We start from the raw sequence: 22,433 nt of genomic DNA, 5'->3' as shown, positions 1-22,433 counted from the left end.
ATAATTTAGGTTAAGTAGTGTGTAAGCTTAGGGACCTTAGCAGTTAAGTCCCATAAGATTTCATTCACATTTTTAAACCTCTTACCAACTGATAGTTGGACTTATCTGACAAGGTCACTGTTTTACAGTCATTTAGGTACGAACTGATGTGGTCACGAACCCAGGAGAGGGGCTGCAAGTGATGTCGTGCTGTTGGTAAAGGCACGCGCTGCTGCCATCTTCTGCCGTAGTCCATTAACGCCAAATGTGGCCGCACTGTTCTACCGGATACGTTCGTTGTTCGTCCCACATTCACATCTGCGGCTATTTCACGCAGTGTTCCTTGTCTGTTAGCGTTGACACTCCACGCAAACGCCGCTGCTCTCCATCGTTCAGTGCGGGCGTCGGGTATTGCGTTGCCAGTGGCGTGAGGAAACATCTGATTAGATACCCTCGGCACACCCGCAACACTGTGGTCCTCGGAACATTGAATTCCCTAACGATTTCCGAAATGGAATGTCCCATATGTCTAGCTGCAACTACAATCACGCTTTCAAAGTCCGTTATTTCCCGTCATGCGGCCGTAATAACATCGGATACTTTTCACATGAATTACCTTAGTACAAGTGACAGCCCCACTAATGCAGTGCCCTTTACGACTTGTGTACGTGATACTACCGCCGTCTGTACATGTGCACTTCACTATGACCTGACTTGTGTACGTGATACTACCGCCGTCTGTGCATGTGCACTTCACTATGACCTGACTTGTGTACGTGATACTACCGCCGTCTGTACATGTGCACTTCACTATGACCTGACTTGTGTACGTGATACTACCGCCGTCTGTACATGTGCACTTCACTATCACCTGACTTGTGTACGTGATACTACCGCCGTCTGTACATGTGCACTTCACTATGACCTGACTTTAGTCACTTCAGTGTATGTCTCCACTGATTCCATATACACCATAATCTGTAATTTTAATACTGTCATTCGTAATCATAGACACGTTTTAGCTCCATAAAGTGTAGAACGAAGTCCTTGCATTCTAAATTACTTTCAGCGACAATTACATCATTAGTGCTTACGTAGCGTTTTTCTGATTCTCAAGTCCTCAGATTGTCGCCCGGACAACCGATACCATTCAAGCGTCGCTTCGGGATCCGAGGATGTGAGCCTGCCCATAATTGAAAATTTTCCGTGGATTAACGACGAGGGCTGGTGAGCCGGCCGTTTCCCACATTCAACGAGGCAAATACCGGGGCGCCACCTATGACCTGTCTTTAATAAACAACACCCAAACATCTGCACATGTGATTTTTACTCTAGAAGAAGACAAATGAGGGACACAGATTCCGTCCCAGGTGCAGTGATCGACTCAGTAAGGTCGACCGGCCACCAATTACCACTAACATTGCTGCGATCCGTACAACAATGTCGACGGCAAAAGGCAAGGAATATGACGATGAAGACTAAGACTTCAAGTTCTGGAATAGCGAAAAATGTGCCCACTATCCCGTGTCTTGAAGTGAGAATCGTTTCTCTTCTCATCACACTGAGTCTATACACACTACACCCTGCAATTTAAATCATGTTGACCAGTCATAGGCGTCTTTAAGATTCACAATCGTATATTAACCTTCCACACTCAGTTTCATTACTATGTAAGTGCCTAAGTGATTTGTTTTCTGTGTTTCTAGTACTTAAATATGCAATACCTTATCCATTGACATGATTACTTGGCAGACTTATATTGTACCTCTTAAATACGAGTAGTTCTACCTCTACACCTCAGAGAGTCTGTATATACTACAACCTGAATACTGTTGCCCAAAATCAATCTCCATTACGTCTTTTTGCTCCCCCGTTTTCTCCTCTTTAAGTAAAATTTAATTTTATTGCAGTTTTTATAGTGTGATTAGCATAAAATCACATTATCAAGTGTTCTCTTAACTATGGTGTAAAATTAACCACATGTGAACTGCAAACATTGAACGGGCGTATCTGAGGCACCTGTGAATGTGAAGGAGCTTATTTGGACTGATTAAAGATGAGAACATGCATATAGCAAAAACAGCGTTTGTGCTTTGAGTGTGTTACAGATATGAATGTCATTATGTATGTGCAAGTACACCTATTTGCCGAATTTCGTGTCGTACATCCGTGAATCCCTTGAGCACGACGTCGCAAAATGCCTATGATGTTTACCCCATTAGATGCCCCACTTGTTTTCTACCTTGCAACCCAATTTTGGCTGCTGATGGTAACAGGAGGGGAAGGGGGGGGGGACTGAAGATATCCAATGATGAACATAGCACAAGGCTTTGGAGCGTAGCTGAATTGCTTAATTGACAAGTAATTTACAAGTAATTTACTACAGTGCTATTGATACAAGGCAGAGCAATGACAACGATAAAAAAAGGAAACGTTGCATTATATCCACAATGACTGTTGCCAGAGTTGACATTTTGTCAGAAAGTAACCCGAAAAACTTCGCACACTGAGAATGAATTGACAGATGAAGTATTAGTGCTGCTGCAATTTGAGTCACTGGAATGTGTGATGTCGTGTATACTTGACTGCTCGGATATTATACATAAGGAGTACAATGATGACATGTTCTTATCAAGTGAAAGTGATATTTTGTAACAGGTCTAGAGCCATGTTGTTCGCCACCCTTGTCGGACAGGGAACCACAAATCCTGAGAAACGTAGAAAAGGATGGTCGTTCCCAAAGAGCAAAGAGCGGGTGCTAAACACAATTACATACACAGAAACTTATCCTTAGCATAAAAAATGGACATCCAGCAAGTCTTCTACAATATGGCCGTGTAGCGTACAGGAAAAACTACGGATATTCAAGGGAGGACATGGCGCACTTGTTACCAAAACTGGTGTTGCGGTTTTCAGCGATGCACAATTTACAGAATGTGCACTACAGTGACCTACTACATAATACACATCAAACAGCCAGCGACATAGAAGACAGAGATTTCAAAGGAAGCAATGGATGGTTACATAACTTCAAACAGTGCAACACAACTGAAAGTCGTAAGATAACGAAATTTCAAACATAGCGCCAACTTTACGATGCGCATCAAACTGCGGAATCGTCCGGAAATTTGTAGATAGATAAACAAACTTGTCGCATCGTTCAGTAAGGAATGTTTTCAAATACTTCCAGTAGGAATCTGAAGAAGAAATGCATATGAAGGGACACTGGTAACTAGAGGTACCACGAGAGTTGAATCAAGAGCAACTAATATCGTTGCCTTAATGCTATCTTATATAATTATGCCGACTGTTAATCTGGATGGTAAATTGGCTGGAAAGTTATTTATTGTGTTGCGCGAAGTTGGAGAGGCACTGCCGCCTACGATTCTTTCTCGTGTGCGTGATCTTGCAAGGGCAATAGGGAATATTTACATCACGGCAAGAAAGAGTGGGAAAATGGGCGTAAGAGAACAAAAGTTGCGGTATGAGCACTGATTTTGGCCAATAGCCGATCAAAATAACTTGCTTTTCTATGATTTCCGGTGTGCGTATAGCAATAGTGTTCCTTTAGGGCAAACTATTCACCTGAAAACTGTATGACATTGCAGTTCACGCCACCTGGAACCACTAGACAAATTCAGCCGCTGGATTTTTTTCTCGTGCCTATAAAACACATTATCTTCCTATTTTCAGCCACGTCTTAAATGACAGCCAGTTTCACGATAACCTTCATGACAGACTACTCCACATACGCTTGTACGTCATCACATTCCATCACTTCTCACCACTCGATGACAACAATTTCTTTCTGTACGAATTCTTTAAGAGTAGTTACCTAGCTAAACGTCCTGCGAACAATCGTTATCACCGTGGCACATCATTTTTCGTTCGGTGTTCATGATGCTAGTTAATCGTTTTGTTTTGAACATTTCTTGACTCTCGATTTTATGAAAATTTTATGAAAAGTGATATATGTATCCCACAGAAGGTTTATTTCTGCATCTCCCGGACTCTCATTTTCTGCCATCTTCCTGATGCATATGGTGAGTCATTAGCAGATAACACTTTTCCTGTCATAATTGTTATCACAACACTTTCAAATTAGCCTTTCTAAAACATGTGACCACTAACATAGTGAGGGAGACAATGAATCATTTTCAGACTGAAAGAATGTAAAATGTACGATAGAGAGAAACGAAATAGGGACTGATGTTGTGTCCAGAGAGCAACTCTAAACGCAAGGAGAAGACCATTGTAATCGGTGGGTCCTAAAATAACGTAACCAGCAGTGAGTCAAACCATGGTGTCATCGGCCTCAGTGTACGGCTGTTCCTTCGTGCATATGAGGTCACATTTCAGCGTCGATCAACACGCCAAACAGCGAAATAAGGATACTATTCCGTATCGCTAAGCAGTGATCCCACAATCATTCATAGCGTTTTAGGTGAGATGCGGGCATTACTGACACTGCGCTACGCTGCATGCGTTTATACTTTTTAGTTCTTTCTTAAACAAACTTCTTAAGTGTGTAAGAGCACATCCTTTGTTTAGCCGTTGCGCGGAGTAGCCTTCGGTGTAGGGCGTCTTTTCACCATCCGCGTGGCTGCTCCTGTCGGAGGTTCGAGTCCTCCCTCGGGCATGGGTGTGAGTGTGTGTGTGTCATCCTTAGAAAAAGTTAGTTTAACTTAGATTATATAGTGTGTAAGTTTAGGGACCGATGACCTCAGCAGTTTGGTCCCATAAGACCTTACCCCAAATTTCCGAAATTTGTTTAGCTGCATCTTCCTCATAAATGTACCCCTTAATGAATCTTTTATTTGTTACTAGACAACAAATTCTACTTCAGTATCCTTTTAATTTTCTACGTATTTCTTTATTTAACTCCCTAACTATGACACAGAGATATATCGTTGCAAAGATATGAATGCGTTGAGCTGAGGCCCGTGTGCACTGGGAGAATGACTTTAGAATCTTCTCGAACGCTGACTTACACGCTGTCTGCTTTATAGCACACGAGATAACATAGTGTATAAAACATTCGCAGACTTCTTGTCACGTCAACTCAAGTTAAAACTTCAAGCTTTTGACAAGTGACTCCGTCTTCGTCAGGAGCAAGTGACTGTCGAAACTGCTGCTGTGGCAGCTCTAAGGCGGCTTCTGATTGGTCATTAATTACGTCATGATATCGAAAAGGGTGTCACGTCTGCGCTGTTGGCGCCACCACTTTCGCAGTAGCGGAAACATAGCTATGAATATCTGTGGCGCTTCTTTGCATCGAAAACACGCTTCCATGCACGTCTAAAATTATATCTGCTGTCTTGTCCTTGAACACTTCCAGAGAAATATGAACAATATGCATCCAAACGCCCAGCTAGACAGAGGGATGGCTGCCGTTATCGGATGGACGTGTTGGTCATTCAGTGTGTCACAGACCGACGCACACTGATTGATGACTCAGCGCCCAGAGTTTTCACAATCCAGTCCAAAAGCCAGCAGCTTCAGCTACTGGAAACATAGAGCAAAATCTGTTTCTGACGAAGGCCACTTGGATTCCGAAACTAATCATTTGAAATACGTGTTCCGAAAGAACGACTATAGGTCACGTGATATGTGATCAGTATTCTCCATGAAATGGAAACCTGAAAATGTCGAACACTCACCTGAATAGCCAACGATTCATTTCCTTCCTCTCTGCAGAGCTACATGCAACAAAATAGGCAGAGTCCTGGAAAAACTAGGCATCAGATTTATTTTCCATCCCCCTGAATAGATAAAACACCTGTTAAGGGGGGACGTACGAGAAAATAGGCGTGATTACATAATGTAAAACAATTTTCTGTGTTTGAAAGATAATAGAACCAACTCTTGCACATGAGGTAATTATGTGTAATTATGTTATAGGATCCATTCTCAAAATTTTCCAAATTTTTTTCTCTAAAATTTTATTATTCCATTGTCGCAAATTTTTGAAACACATGCTACCTCAAAAGGAACGTTTTCACAAAATTACTTTCTTACTGTGGTATGTAATTCTTAGTAGTCAGATAAGCAAACGTATGGAACAGTTTTCTTATTTCAGTTTTAGAGCTCTTACAATTTTATTAAAAAAATATGTGTATGAAACAAAATGATTCCAGTTTCACAGAAAAGTAAGTAATTTTCACGGAAATACATTTAGAAAAAGTTTGTACCACAGGAAGTTGTGTTATACTATGAAAAAAGTCTGCAAAATATTTCACTTTTCTAGCTGCAGTGGTTCAGGGGAAAATGTTCCTTACGCACTGAAAAATGAAAGTTCTGAGAACTGCACATAAAATATTTTATTACAATTTACACCATAAATTAGTACATTAATGGTGACCATAACCATCCATTTGGTCATCTTGCTCTTCGTGTACCTGTTTCCTTTTTATCTTATGTTCCTGGTGTACTCTTTTGGCTATATCCTTCACAGACAGTTCAGAACGTGCAACACGCGCAATGTCTGTCTTCTTTAATAGCTACTCGGTGAAGCAACCTGCAACAAATCCTAGTCCAGTGAGGGTCCTTATTCTTCCAATATTAACCTAATTAAACGCTAGGCATACATCATATGTGGCAATTTTAACAACAGTAGGTGAGCTAAATATGGTTTTTGGGCATCTCTTCCAAGTGAGACTGTTGAAGCTCTCATTCGGTTTTTGTGTGCCACCATGGGTACATTCCTTTAACGAATCTGAACGAGCTATAAACAGGCATGTTGGCTTTATGGTTTGCTTCATGAAAATTGTTTATGTGAATAGGCTTTGTGTTCTGATTTTGCCTGTTTATATTTGCACCAGGATATATCACACAATTCATGTACTGGTTTCTCATCAGTTGACAACTTGTGAAGACCGATTGCCCACACTGTCTTGTGCATTGCCTTCAAATCACCATTGTTTTGCCTTTTTGCTTTGCCATAATATATATGACAATTGTGGATCTCTTTGTCAGTCAGGCATTGTGACCTACCCAGGGGCTTTCAATTTTTTTTTTATTTTTGCACCTTATAGTTCTCCTTTCAATTTCAGAAGTCTCCCACCCATCGTCTTCTGAATGTGCCACACACACTCTAGCTTTTCAATGTAGCATCCATTTCCATTTGACTTGTTTTCTACAACAGATTTCAAAGCACAATAATCTCCAACATATTTCACATATCTAACTCCACGCTTCGTGTCGCTACGATGGAATGTTAATTTCCTTCATGCTGGCTCCATGCACCACTAAAACTATTATAATTCTTGCTGTAAATTATTTTGTGTTTTATTTGTCACTGTCTCTTTTCTCCATTATTGTCTAATGTCTGTCTCTGTGCACAAATAGAGCAATATTTCGATATCACCTACGAATCCAAAACTTTTCCTGTGTCAACGCTTATAACTGATGAAACACCGTGTAGGGAGGTGTGGCTCCTTTTCATCCATGTGCTATCACGTGAAACACACAGTGTTGTAGAAGGTAATGGGTCATTTACTTCTATCTGAATGTTTTTGTTAAATAAAACAGCCTCTTTCACTGCTGCTTACGAACTGGTACTGTATTCTGTTTCCAAGCCGTCCAGAAGGTGATTGTTTAGTGTTGAGTAAGAGGCAGACGGAGGTGACATATTCATCGTAGCACAAAACAACTTAAACCTTCACTTCCAACACCGACACGCCTTATCCCACAGCAGAATCTTATGTTGGCTTCATGTTGATGTTTTGAACTGAATGTCAGTCTGAGAGCTGTCACAAAACAAGTGCATATTACTTAGAATACCATCTCTGTCATTGCTGTCGTATAATGTTAAAGATTTACTGCCACAGTTACCATATGCACGAATTTCTGATAATAGAGCACATAATTTCTAAATCAACTACCCTGAAACCACTATTCACTGCGTCTTTAGTGGACTGAAACTCTATATCAGTTCCAAGATTCTTCTGTGAACTCCTCGTCGCCTTAGCTTCACAAGATTACGTTGACTCACTAGTAGAATCTGTTTATTCGCCCGTAAATGGCGAGCTTTGGCCACTTTCTTAAACGCTTTACCTCTGTATCTTGGCGTTTCAGGTAGCGAATCATACAAAAAGAAGCTTGAACACCAACTTTTCACACTAACAGCAGAACTGAAATATTTATATTTCTGCATCACAAACAATAACAGCTGCCGGAAGGCAAAGATAACACGAGGTAAACGGGTCCACAGTGTTCTATACTCTTCTTTTATCACAGCAGGAAATAATAAAGCATAACTATTTGGTGGCAAAAATTTCTTATATCATTTTTGATTGAGCATTTTTGATTACGTCCCCTCTTAAGGACAGTCTCAGCTTCAGGATTTCTGGAATTTACAACATCCCTGGTGAGTTATATCCGACAGTCCCTCCGCACCGTTTTCGACCACTGTGCAGAGCATCAAGGGCATACTAAAATCGATAACTGGAGAAATCTGCAGTTGCTGAGCACAGCCTCACAAACAAACATAAAATACTGTTTGACGAAAGAAAATTATGTCCCAGCCTCCTGCATACTGTGACTCTGTAATTTAAGAGGTTGTGGACATAAGTATGCACGAGAAGAACTTCCACCGTGACAATGGACATAATCTTAGCTGTGAATGGAATCGAGTTCTCGATGCACTGAAGAGCCACAGATATTCGTCGCACTTTTTACGCTACGGCGAAAACGGTAGCGCCAGAAGTGCAGATGCCGATACCGTCTGCAACACTATGACGTAATTACCTACCAATCAGAAGCCGACCTAGGGCTATATAAGGCCACCACAGTAGCAGTTTTAACAGTTACTGGCTTCTGTGAAGACGACGAAGCTAAATGTAGAAAGCTTGAGGTTTTACTCTGAGCTGACACGAGAAAAAGTCCAAGAATGTTTTATACAACAGTGCAGGTTTTCAGATAACAAGGTATTACACGACGATTTGTGTCAAAAAAATTCTCAATCACTGCACACGTTCGTCAAATATCGAAGCAAAAACAACCTTTTTATTATCCAGTTATGTAATTTTTATGGTTAATAAGCACGGTTCACTTCGACAAATGGTTCAAATAGCTCTAAGCGCTATGGGACTTAACATCTGATGTCATCAGTCCCCTAGACTTAAAACTACTTAAACCTAACTAACCTAAGGACATCACACAAGGCCATGCCCAAGGCAGAATTAGAACCTGCGACCGTAGCAGCAGCGTGGTTCCGGACTGAATCGCCTAGAACCGCTTGGCCACAGCGGCCGGCTGCACTTCGACACTTAAGCAATCTTCAGAACTTGACATAGTTACGTCGTTAATGTATATTGCAATTCTCACCTGTGTGGTTGTAGTATCGGATGAACAGAGGTGAAGTAAGCTAAATTTACATCATATCTTAAAAGAGGTACATAGGTAATGTAAAGATAACATGTCCGTTTATTCTCAGAAAATTACAGGCAAATAAAATGCAAATTTGCATGATTCATATTTAATTACTTGATGGAAAAATATTTAATATAGATTATTTTGCTGGAGAATCCTGAGTTAACATCTGAAATTTCACCGCAGGCTTCCTCCGGCTTTCCTTTGATTCTGGGCCTCTCCACTCCCCGTGTGAGCTAAGTTACGTTTTAGGCTCGTGCGCGCTGCTCGAATGACAATGAGAATCTGAGAATCTTTGTGGCGGTCGCCGTAGTCCTTTACATTTCCGACCAAGAATATTGCTGTTTAACATATAAAGTGGTTCCTTTGGTTCCTCTCCAAAAGCACAAAAAATTGTGGACTGCATGTTAGCTACGTGAAAGAGATCTGACAATTTTTAGCCACAGCCGAGCGCTGCCTCTAATTAATCCTTTGTTACTGCTGTTCAGTATTTGTGAAAACCGCTTGATCCGTTGCGTTACACAGGAACTTTCTCAGTACTCCAAAGATTTTCAACAGGCAAGAAACAGGTGGTAATAAATCTGTCACTCGATTCCATGGTGCATTTCATTTGCTTCAACCTTCAAGCCCCCATAGTTATAAATCTCACATTCGAAAACAAAATAAGTGTCGTTTAACCTTCTTTTCAATTAGATCATCCTTTTGCGTTGTTTGAGATGTGGGACTGTCCATGCATGTTTAGAGGCAGTGAAGAAAGGCGGGATACATTGAGGAAAAGTGTGAGGAAGTGCAGAACGGGAGCCCCACCTGTAGGTGTTGTTGTGGATAACCTAGACGCTCGGTAATGTAGTTAGATGACGGTTCTGGTCAAGTACTCCTATCCACAATTTTGTCATGCAGACACGCTCCACAAACCCTCGGAGGTAATCGGTATCGTTATGTTATCCATGTACACCTTTGCACGTGATGAGTCTGGGAGTACCATGTGGATCTCAGTAACTGACTGTGGGGAAACCAGAGAAGGAATCGAATCGTTTGAGATATAGAGCCACTGTAGTATAGTCAAAATTGGTTGATGTTTTCAGACATTCCGCATCTTATCGCTAGGTTCCACATGGAATTGTCGAGGTAACGAAAACTTGGAAAAAATTAAGTAGAACTATGAGTAGCAATCCTTCTCAGACGATTAACCGTAAAGGAGATCAGATGTGAGCAGTTACCTCTGACAAAGATTAGGATCTAACTACACAGTAGATTGAAAAATATATGTCAGTTCTACTTTTGAAATAACGAAAGTAAGATAATATTTATTTAACCTCCACAGAAACTTAACTTTTGTTTTTAATACTGTTTTATATTCTGTTTGTTCTAAGTCACTGCAAAGCTGCAAATCCGTATGTCCATTCTTGAGGCATGGCGATTCAGAATCATTTTAATATGACTTCTTTATCAAAACTGGACCTACTTCTCGATATGGAGCGGTCCTCTATCTTAATTTCCAGAAGATACATTTATTTTCCGTCTGTTGACAGATTGAATATAAGTATATATTTTTTTAAGACTTCTCTTGGTGTTAATGCATATGTGTTACCAAACTTACGCTAAAATGATACTTGTGTTTTATCAAAACCTATTTCCATCTTGTGGTCTCTTCGTGAAGTACTGTAGCTCACATTTCCCTAAAATCCTCTTCTTTTCATCCACATTTAGGTTTTCCAAGGTTTCGCTAAATTGTTATGAAATATGCTAGGATGATTCCTATGGAGGCTACAGAGCCAAGCTATTTTCCAGTACTTTCGCAAAACTAGCTGCTTCTCCGTCTGTAATGGACCTAATCTACCATACATTTTACAAATTTCACTAAATTAAAACATTGCTTCCCTGTCTAAAAGTTGTTACTGAGAGCTATATTTCTCTCCAAAACAGAAATTTGTCGTCGTAAGATATGGAATTGATATTTAATGTTAACTTATTTGCTCCGTTAATGGTTCAAACGGCTCTGAGCACTATGTGTCTTAACGTCTTAGGTCATCAGTCCCTGGAACTTTTTAGAGCTACTTAAACCTAACTAACCTAAGGACATCACACACATCCATTCCCGAGGCAGGACTCGAACCTACGACCGTAGCGGTGGCGCGGTTGCAGGCTGTAGCGCCTAAAACCGCTCGGCCACACCGGCCGGCCGCTCCGTAAATGATTTTCTGTTTCTTGTGACGAGCTTCATGGTTAGTTAGCTTCATGGTTAGTTTTGCAAGGATTGTAAGGTCCTGAATTTCGCCCCTGAGTTCGTAGTGCCTCATTTGAGAATAAAGCTTGCAGTCTTCATTAGGGTTATCTGATTTCACGCTATGTTGTATTCTCCGCGGCTGTCTCTGAAATACAATGAACTGTATCGTCGTAGAGCAGTAGAAATGAAACTCTAAACGAAATATAAGGGCAACTGTGTGTGCGTAACTGGCCCTGTGGACGAGTACTTGGTGTGAATCAACCTGAGTCCGTCGTTGCAGGTACTTTAATGGATTACTGCAATTAAGACGTCATCGTCGCCTTCTCCTTCATATTATGTGAGTTTTACGGTGGAAAGCGGCTTTTTGAAAGCTTAATGCATAGAAAACTCAGGACTAATAATGTCTTCTGGAAGCGCTGACTAGACCCTGAGAGTAAGAAAACCACTGCGAGAGCCATAGAAAATATTCTGACAGTACGGACATGCTCTGGATTTGTTTACTGGCTGGAGACATGTTGGTTCGTTACATTAGGTACTGGACATTATTTTGTTTTACTAAGGAGGAACGCAGAGGTTAACAAATAGGAGCGGAAATTTATTATATTTCTCGAGGGCAGATTTATACATCTGTAACAAAGAGAACACTCTCTAACGTAAAAACAATTCTATGGCAAGGAGAAATGATGGACCCAGACTCACGGACGAGTCTCTCAACGCAGTAGAACCACGTTTCAGTAAGACAAATAGCCACTATTTTAAAATATTTATTTATTCCTCACAATTACAGTTTGTTAGCTGAGAAGTTAAAACAGGCCATAAAATTCACATTTTCGTGTATAATAATAAGTATTTATTAATTATTTAGTCATGGTATTAAATAGAACAAATGCTAGTACTACAAAAATGATAATTCTACAGCCACTTTCTACCACTACAAAACTACAATTACACATAACGCTACAGCCACTTTCTACCACTACAAAACTACAATTAAACCCCTTATCAATTACGCCACTGCTAAGACTACCTTCAATACTACGGAATATGGTCTGTTTTTTTTATTTATTATGGTGCTTTTAAACTGCTCTCTTAGTAGCCCGGTCAACAGCCATCGTCTACTGGATTACTTGGACATATAGCCGTATGTCAGCAGAGCTTCCAATAGAAGCATCCATTCCACAAGTCACTGTAACGTCTTAGACTGCACGCTTCCGTGATCACTTGCACCAACGCACTGTAAATTCTTGACAAAACATTTCATTCAGTGGTCACCGACCTCAGTTGGCTTCTCTCCATCTGTAGAGTTTGTTGTCTAGTCGGGATGGCAGCATGCTGCAGTGTGGCTGAATGCCTGCTAAACTGTTGCTTGGCTTTCCTGGACATTGCGGCTGCGTCCACGATGCGCCAGTTTTACTCATTATTCAGTCCTGCTTTCGGATCCAGCATCTTCAGTCCCTGACATTACTTCAAGTTATCACTAAGTTTAGAGTAAGAAAATGGAAAACCGAATAGCACTCCTTAACGATCTGTAATAGCGAGTATGTATATGATGAGAACCAGTTTCCTTAGGACTCCTGTGATTTGTCAGTCTCCACATTTCTCTGGGTTAAGGATTGTAACACTGTAAAATGATAAACCGTCTTTTGAATTACTTCAACAAGCGGCCTGTAAAACGGTGAGATGATGTTCCGTCCCCAGTTGCAGGTACGTAATTCATACCCTGAAGAGGGTAAACTGCAGTAGGGGTCCAGTCGTTGATTCTTCATGTTAAGATGCAGTCTGCAACTCGCAAATTTTTTCATCAAAATAATCTGTCTGAGATTTCACAACGTGTGACTAAAATGATGAGACTCTTCACATGGAGAATTAATCTTTCACCCCGCAGCGCTATGTACCTTTGGAACTTCCTGGCAGGTTAAAACCATCTTCCGGATTTGAAGGCGAACCCCGAAGCGTGATTCAGTAGTAAAGATGGATTGGAACTGTGGAGATTGGTTGCTAGTCTTTGCTGGACACCTCAGTCGGCAAGAAACGGGCTGTGAAAGATGTGGCTTTGAGATCAGGCCAGTCACATACTTGTAATTTGTTAAAATGTAATATATCTTTTAATTTCTTAGGTCACTTACATAAATTAAAATAGAAAGTGGCGACTGGACTAGTTTCAGTATTCAAGCTTTGCGTCTGCGAAAAAGCACAAAAAACAGACAATCACATTAGAAAAAGCTTTTTCACAAAGCAATCTTCATGCTTAAAATAATGGAAACCCAAATACAAATGCAATAACCTACTACTCATGGGAAAAAGTTCAGCTTGTAACTTAAGAGATTAACTTCAAATGCTAATATCACTGACTGTACCTGCAAAAATATATAACTTTACGACAAATATTTAAAGAGATATGATGTCATAAAATATGACCTCATAAACATTGAGCTGTCTGAAAACGAAACCGCAGGTCGAAATTCGCTAAAAATACAGCCGCAATATGTTCCCAAATATGAGCCTATTGGGTGGCGGTAATAAAGTCGTAGGTTGCGTCTGCGAAAAAGCACAAAAAACAGATAATCACATTAGAAACAGCTTTTTCACAAAGAAATCTTTATGCTTAAAATAAAGGAAACCCAAATACAAATGCAATAACCTACTAGTCATGGGAAAAAGTTCAGATTGTAACTTAAGAGATTAACTTCAAATGTTAATATCACTGACTGTACCTGCAAAAATATATAACTTTACGACAAATATTTAAACAGATATGATATCATAAAACATGACCTCATAAACATTGAGCTGTCTGAAAACGAAACCGCAGGTCGAAATTCGCTAAAAATACAGCCGCAATATGTTCCCAAATATGAGCCTCTTGGGTGGCGGTAATAAAGTCGTAGGAGGGGGGTGTGAAGGAGATGATGGACACAAAGAGGTAGTAGGTAGGTAGATGGGGAGAATGGCGAGGAGGAGACTGACAGGGGGAGGATGAGATGGACACAGCGTATGGGAAGAAGGAGATGAGGACGAGATGGTGAGAGTAGCTCCGTGGGGGACGATGAGGTGGACAGGAGGGGGTAGAAGGAGATGTACAGAGGGAGAAGGAGGTTTTAGACAAAGGGGAAGGAGTAGATAGAGTGAGAGTGGGGCAGGAGGGAATGGACAGAGAGAGGGTGTAGGAGGAGATGGACTGAAGAAGGGGGAGAAGGTGATGAACAGTCTTCTGACTGGTTAGTTGCGGCCCGTCACAAATCTCTCTTCTGTGCCAATCACTTCACCTCAGAGTAGCACTTGCAACCTACGTCGTCAATTATTTGCTGGCTGTGTTCCAATCTCTGTCTTCCTATACTGTGTTTGCCCTCTACAGCTCCCTCTAGTACCATGGAAGTTATTCCCTCATGTCTTACCACATGTCCTGTCATTCTGTTCCCCTTCTTTTGGCAGAATTTTCCACATATTCCTTTCCTGTCCAATTCTGAGCAAAACCTCTTCTTTCCTTATCTTATCAGTCCACCTAATTTGCAACATTAGTCTGTGGCAATGGACTAATAGAAGACTGGAACAAATACGTGTAATGGCGACGCCAGGAACTCACCTCGATGCCTCAAAAAGAGTGTGTGTCTCTATAAGATCACTGACAACAGTGAATGCGCAGCGATACTCACAAAAATTGGCCACCATTCGCGAGATGAGCCGAATCCTCTATGCCAGCATATTTGCGAGGTCATTCTGATTCCTTACAGTGCGAGACACAATAGGAGCTCCTGCAGACTTTGAAATTGGAGGCACTCACGCACTCTCGTCAAAATCCGGACTCGGTTCCCTGCGATTATGGCATTTTTTATGAGTTTCTGGAGGCTCTGTGAGAAAAACATTTCACCTTGTAGTAGGATTTCAAGCAGTGTGGTTTACAACGCAGGAGTTTTACTAGACGGCTGTTCACCGCATTGTGTCGGACAAGTGCCTCAGCAGTGTTTTTGTTCACAGCCGTCCGGCAAGGTTTGTTCTTTAATGGGTAATGAATGGGAAGTGGTACCTTCAAGTAGCTTAATACGCTGTTGAATAGTAGGGTTGAGACAGGAGGCAAGAGAGTTGAAACCAATGCATAATCTTTCATGTAAGTAAAAGTTAACAACTTATGACGTGAGCAAAATTTATTTAAAAATAGGTAAGAAATTACTCAACTTGTCGAATATTAACAAGAAATGAGATCAGCAATTTATGTCAGCAAAAAAGCTTTTAGACAGTTAAGAAACCAAGCAATCTGTCAAACATAAACAGGTATCTGAAGTCAACCAAACTGAATATTAATAATCAAAATCCTTATATTTACAAAAATTTTCAATTTACTTTTGAACATAATATCCTTAATGATTGCAACATATCTGTTAACAACAGTAGTAACATAAGCAATGCGTCGCGTCCGGTGATGACATAAGTTCAGAATCAGGAGGAGTTATACAAATACAATTCAGCCCCGCAACAGGCGGGATAACCCGATGGACAAAATGGGTGGTGTGAACTCGCCACTCACAGGTGTGCTGGTGGATGGGGCAGGTCCCATATAACGTGAACTGCAACACACTAAGAACTAACATTAGAAAACTAGTAACAGTGCACTGATTTACAAAGGGCGGCACATATTTCGCTGTATTACCCTTTAAGAGCCAAACATAAATAAATAGACAAAAATCTACCCAATCAGCAAATATGGTGATAAGCAGCAAAGCACTTAATAACCGTGTAGCACTCTGAGTACAGAAATGAGAAAAGCGATAAGGCTTACGTGCTCCCCAAATTAATAGCCAAGCACTTACTTGTACTAGTTATGCAGCGGGACAGTCAATACACACTGTTTTGACACGGAAGAAAATTCAAATTCGCTAACTTCTAACACGTTTTGCAGAAGACACTAGCCATGAGTAACGAATTGAACTGCTCTTACTAACGAAAACTTCACTATCTCAAATAGCTAAACAACAGAGTCTCAGATGTCAAAATTTGTTTACCGGACTGTCCGTAACAACTACAGTGGAACGGTACAGTCTTATTTTCGGAGAATTTACCATAGAAAATCTCAGGGAGGTCAACTAACAACCCTACCAAAATGTTTTACAAACACTTCATTAAAATGATTACAGTGAACGGCACTCTCTTTAAAGTAGACTAACCCCACTAAAATGTTTTACAAATGCTTAACAGAAATGATTACAGTGAAAATGCACACTGATTAAATTAGACTAACCCTACTAAAATGTCTTGCAAATGCTTAATTAAAGTGATTAAAGTGAAATTCACTCTTATCAAGTTAGATATCGCTGTGTTTAAAAGGAAGTACATCACAGTTCAGCCCCCAAAACGGCCGATGGTAATCCACTAGAAATATGACCAATTCAAACAGCTCCACTACCTCTGTACCACAGACCACGCAACTCCCATACAATTCACAAGCAGTTGCGACTAACGTCTGTGATGAAACAGAGTTTATTCTGTTAAGGTAAACTTCAGTTATTTCGGAGCGAACAACCATAAACAGCAAACACAGGAGACCTTCCGGGAAGGAGAAACTGGTCGCAGCACTACAACTTCAGCAAAATAAGGCGCAGAAGCCGCAATAAAAGAATCTCACCAAAATATTTGATGAATCGGCTTCGAAATGGCACTCAAAATCTCCACATGCTCGGTACATGCAAATTTTCAGATTTCCATCGCCAACACAGCCAACCAAAAACACCATTTTCGCTGGATGAGGTCTGTGCTCTGCAAAAGCCGTTTACCATCAACTCCAGACAGCTGACATAAACCGGCATCAAGCTGTGCACGTGCTCCTTCCAATTCTGCCAACCTTGCTCCTCGGGTGGACAATCACCAAAGATTGTGCCCCGCTAACGCGATCCTGCGATCGATTGATCAATGCGCGCCGGCACGGCTCAGGTGACACCACTGTAACGGCCAAAAGACGCATTTTCTAGACGTTTTTGGGATAGTAGGAAAGGTGACAGAAAAATAATACCTTGGGTAGTTATTGAGCATATATTTAAGTATAAAATAAGAAAGGTTTTAGGAAAATATTACAAAATGGCGGCACTGCAACAATTCTCCAAAGTCGTGTTGAATTTGAGGCGATAGGCAGCATTCACTATAGCTGGTGCCAATTTAAATCTGGGAAGAAGATCTGTGAAATCTAAATGTGTATAGCTACTCATCCAGGTAAGGAATATAGAAATATTGATTTTTCTGTAAGTGACGAGTGTTTGAATGAAGTATTTCAATTTTCAGCAAAAAAAGACTGGCATATGTTGACACCTATTGTTTAAGTTAACTAATCGAAAGGTCCTCTACGTGGCTTACATTGTAATTTTATTTCAAAGTCGTGGTTAAATTTTCAAACAAAATGATTGGCAACTGTTGGAGCTATGCTATGTGCCGTTTAAAAAATTCGTATTCGTAGCAAAACGAGTTTGAAGTTTTGATATGTGTTATAGGCGTGAATAAATGAAATGTTCTACTTTTAGAAAACTCTTACCATTAATCTGCTGTCCCAGAACTGCCCTGTCGTACTGTTTCCGTTGCGATCCAAATCATATCCACCAGTTTATCACAGAAGAACTGAAATATCGGTCGTGGAAGTGCCATGAACACACAAAACTTCCTAATTGCGTTCAGCCCTACTCTAGGCAGGCATGTTGCTAGGACGATTCGACGGTTGCTTTCATATGCTTTCTGTATATACTTACTACTTGGTTCAACAACTTCTGGTCAGAAAATTTCTGGCAGATTAAAACTGTGTGCCAGACAGAGACTCGAACTCGAGACATTTGTTTTTAACGAGAAAGTGCTCTACCAACAGATCTACCGAAGCCCGACTCATGATCCAACCTCACAGCTTTAATTCCGCCAGTACCTCGTCTCGTACAGAAGCGTTTCTGGAACAAAGGATACTGCGGAGGCATTGCTTAGCCACAGCCTGGGGATGTTTCCAGAATGTAAAACACAATTATTTCGCTTTGAATCTTTATTTTTGTTTGCAGGATTGACTTTTGATAGTGTATTTGTGATATTATACTATAGAGTTATGTCCTTCAATTAATAATCAGCGGAAAAAAGTGTACTCTCTGCTATTTCTCGGCATGTCAAATGTAAACGTGCAATGCAGACATCACGTTGCAAGAACGAAGTCCTCTAGTTTTAGCTTCTCAATAATGTCTGTATTGCACGTTTTACGTTTCACGTGCTGAGATATAGCAGAGAAAACGATAGGAGATTATGTAATCCTTTAGTTCAATCCGTAATTCACATCAAAATCATGGGCCCTGTCTTTTAATTCCTTAGGAGAAGTACTGGCGCCTTCCGAATTGCCCTCAGACTCACCATTCATTGTGAGCTTGGATGATATAACTCCTTCATAACTGCTTCGACGCCGCGTTGGATACGATGTTTCCGTGCCTTTCCTGCGAGAGTACACTTTTTTACCACTCATTCTTACTTGAAAGATATAACTCTATACTATAAAATGACAAATACACTATCTAAATGCAATCCTGCGCAGAAAAATAAAGATTCGAAGCGAAAGAATTAGGTTTTTCGAACACGTACTGCTGCTTACTGGCGCCAAGCTAACGTATTAATGTTGTGAAATGATTCTAACCATACACAGACACTACAGGGGGTAACGAGTTGGCACAGGTAGACCGTTTCGAGCAGAGGAGCAGCACAGAATTCCACAGAAAAGTCATTTTATTTTTCAAGGATTGAACTTTTTGCCTTATATTTTAGAAGGTTCTAAACACCTTTTGAGTCAATTTAAGAAATTACTATTTTTCTTGATAATTCTACAGTGTGGTACCACTTAGTGTCCATCGTATTAACGATCTTGACTATCGAAATTCTTCCAATCAATGTGCGGCATACAGCAAACCAGTGCTTAACAGTATTGTTTAAAAACAGTCTTGGTTGCAATTTTAGTTTATTTTTCAACGACACGTTTCGCCTTACTTAGGCGTCTTCAGGTTATCTACATAGAAAACAGAGAACAAATACATCTATTTAAGAATCGCGATCGCGTTGTACAGACTTGAATAACCTACAAGCATATATAAACAGATCACCTATTCAAAGTATAAACAGAACACCTATGTAGATAACCTGAAGATGCCTAAATAAGGCGAAACGCTTCGTTGAAAAATAAACTAAAATTGCCACCAAGACAGTTTTTTAACCAATAAATTTGACTATCTACTATAGCAGTTAATATAAAACTATTGCCACTTGCTATCTCGAATTTCTCTCTCCGATTAGTTGTACAGAGTGTGCTCTTGACCCATCCGCCGCTCGTGCGTGAAAGAGGAAGGTGGGAAGCCAGCGGCCGTTTCATAGCGGAGTTTCCGCAAGTCGGCGGAAGCGGGAAGTAGCAGGAGGGCTGTTAGGGGAAATCAAGAAAGCAACCTTTCCGGGGGACAGGCTTTCCCGCGCCCAGCAATAAAGCTGTCGGCAGCGGACGGCCTGGAAATCTGATGAAGATGACGGGCCTGCTGCGCGCAGCTGTAGCCTCGAGCAGCAGCCAGTAGCCTGTGGGGCTGCAGGCTGCCAGAGTGTCCCGCACCACACCTCCTGGGAGCACTCGGCGCTCCATCCGCACAGGTAATCGATTCTCCGAAAGCTTCTTCGCTTTTCCTCACATCCCCGGCGCTGGTAGGGCGGACGAGGTAGGGGAGGGGGAGACGGGGAGCGATCTCACCCCAGCCCCGCCTTGAAAGATAGCCCGCAATTCCAGGGCCGCTCCCTCAGAGTCCCATCCCAGCCTCGCGGACAAACGCTCTCGTGCCAAACGGCGGGGCGGGGTGGCCCTTGTGCGCCGGAGGCGGTTTGGCCTCGCCTGCTGAACGCAACGTGGAGGATGTGCTACGACTACGTCGGCTATTAATGTACTAACGCGTTTCAAAGCTAAATCTGTACCAAGCTCTTACTCAGTACACGACCGTGAAGGATCGATTCTATTACGTCTGCTCCTTCCAGGCAGACTACACTCAAGACACCCCTGTGTACCATATAACATACACAAGCACTTGGAGGCGCACCCAAGAGGAAAACAATTCTTCAAAACAACCAGAACTTGCTAGAGACTAATGCGACCCTTTTTCTGCAGAGGTCGCAGGGAAAGTTGGAGTACACCGACGGCTTTATAAGGCCAGCGCAGCAGCAGCACAGCCAGTTCCTCGCCGAGCTAGGACCAACTCCGACGGACCTCACCGCCGCTCTTCATGAATGGTCGTCTACAAGTTATTTGTTTTTGTGTGTATATAGTGATTGTTCGAGAAGTGTAGTTCAGTTTCAATAAACGACATTATATTGAGTGTTCTACAATACTGAGTATTCACCAGATTCGATCGGAGTTATATCTGAGGTTCGGCTGACTCGGTTTCCCATCTTTTTCTCCTGTAACAAGGTAATAACAGTTGCTTAGAGTCTCTAGCTATATTTTCAAAGTAAATCGATTCCCAGAATTTTCCTTTCCTGCTTTACGGTATAGAAAGGGTTTTATTTGATATTGTTGTATAGATGCAAGTGTAATTGATCAGTTTCTTCGTGATTACTAACAAGGAAACCTCCCCATCTCACCCCCCCTCAGATTTAGTTATAAGTTGGCACAGTGGATAGGCCTTGAAAAACTGAATACAGATCAACCGAGAAAACAGGAAGAAGTTGTGTGGAACTTTGAAAAAAATTACCAAAATATACAAACTGAGTAGTTCATGTGCAACATGTGCAACATCAAGGAGAGTGTGAGCTCAGGGGCACCGTGGTCCCGTGGTTAGCGTGAGCAGCTGCGGAACGAGAAGTCCTTGGTTCAAGTATTCCCTCGAGTAAAAAGTTTACTTTCTTTATTTTCGCAAAGTTATGATCTCTCCGTTCGTTCATTGACGTCTCTGTTCACTGCTATAAGTTTAGTGTCTGTGTTTTGCGACGGCACCGCAAAACCGTGCGATTTTAAGACGAAAGGACGCACCTCTCCAATGGAAATCGAAAACATTTTATCTCAAGTTCATAGGTCAACCGATTCCTCCACAGGAAAACACGTCTGATGTACTCTACACAACATTGGTGACGGCATGTGCGTTACATGACAGGAATATGTTGTCGACCCACCTAACTTGTACACTTGGCGAATGGGTAAAAGATTCTTCTACCTTGCCCGATTTACGTTTTCTTGTGGATATGATAATCACTCCCAAAAAGTGACGAAAACATAAGAGTTTGTCACATAAACTGCAACAAATGAATGCAACAGTTTCATAGTCGCACAGTTTTCCCTGTGCTCTGTCAAAACATATGTTTTTAATGTTGTCAATTGTTTCCGTGTGTAGACAGTCAAATCCTGCATATGTTCAAGCAAATATGAACATGTCCTGGAATTGTGGAGATCGAAGTTGAATATGTGTGAGTGCCTGACCTTTGATAATTGTCTGAAAATCAAAAATTAAACTGCACTTGTTGGGTCAGTACAAGAACAGTTAATACTGGTTGTGGATGAGGTTAGATTTGTCGTCCAACGATGCACCACACGTGCTTGATTGGAGACACTCAGTTTAGCATGCTGGTTTAAAACAGGGGAAATGAGTTAGCACACAAAAAAGCTTATGAAGTCTATACTTGAACAGTCATCAAGTGTTACGTGTAAGTTGGAAAATCATGACTGCTAGGTACTTGGAGAAAGACGCTATACATCGTGCTCACAGATCTTCAAGAACCGTCTGTCAGTGCACAAACTAAGCATAATCTTCCGGCCAATATTCCTGTCTCGTAAAGACAGTGGAAATAAAATCAAGTAAATTATAGCTCTCATACTGGCCTCAGTAGTCATTCATCC

The 22,433-nt window shown here is 41.2% G+C and overlaps 1 protein-coding gene across 2 annotated transcripts in view; it reads left to right on the top strand.

Annotated features, from left to right (window-relative positions):
• Window positions 1-22,433, top strand: part of LOC126284182 (lachesin-like) — a 1,090,923-nt gene that overhangs the window by 718,332 nt on the left and 350,158 nt on the right. The gene's annotated exons all lie outside the window — the stretch shown is intronic.

This window comes from Schistocerca gregaria, chromosome 1 (genome assembly GCF_023897955.1).
Source record: "Schistocerca gregaria isolate iqSchGreg1 chromosome 1, iqSchGreg1.2, whole genome shotgun sequence".
Lineage (NCBI taxonomy): Eukaryota > Metazoa > Arthropoda > Insecta > Orthoptera > Acrididae > Schistocerca > Schistocerca gregaria.
This window is presented reverse-complemented; position numbering and strand designations above follow the sequence as displayed.